A 260-nucleotide genomic window follows, 5' to 3' on the forward strand; every position below is an offset into this window, starting at 1 on the left:
GAAGGAAGGAAGGAAGGAAGGAATTCGGAAGGAAGGAATTCGGAAGGAAGGAATTCGGAAGGAATTCGGAAGGAAGGAATTCGGAAGGAAGGAAGGAGGGAACTCGGAAGGAAGGAAGGAAGGAAGGAATTCGGAAGGAAGGAATTCGGAAGGAAGGAAGGAATTCGGAAGGAAGGAATTCGGAGGGAATTCGGAAGGAAGGAAGGAATTCGGAAGGAAGGAAGGAATTCGGAAGGAAGGAATTAGGAAGGAAGGAAGGA

This window comes from Corvus kubaryi, unplaced genomic scaffold (genome assembly GCF_017639235.1).
Source record: "Corvus kubaryi isolate FWS band 111438036 unplaced genomic scaffold, C.kubaryi_AGA036_p1.0 37396, whole genome shotgun sequence".
NCBI classification, from domain to species: Eukaryota; Metazoa; Chordata; class Aves; order Passeriformes; family Corvidae; genus Corvus; species Corvus kubaryi.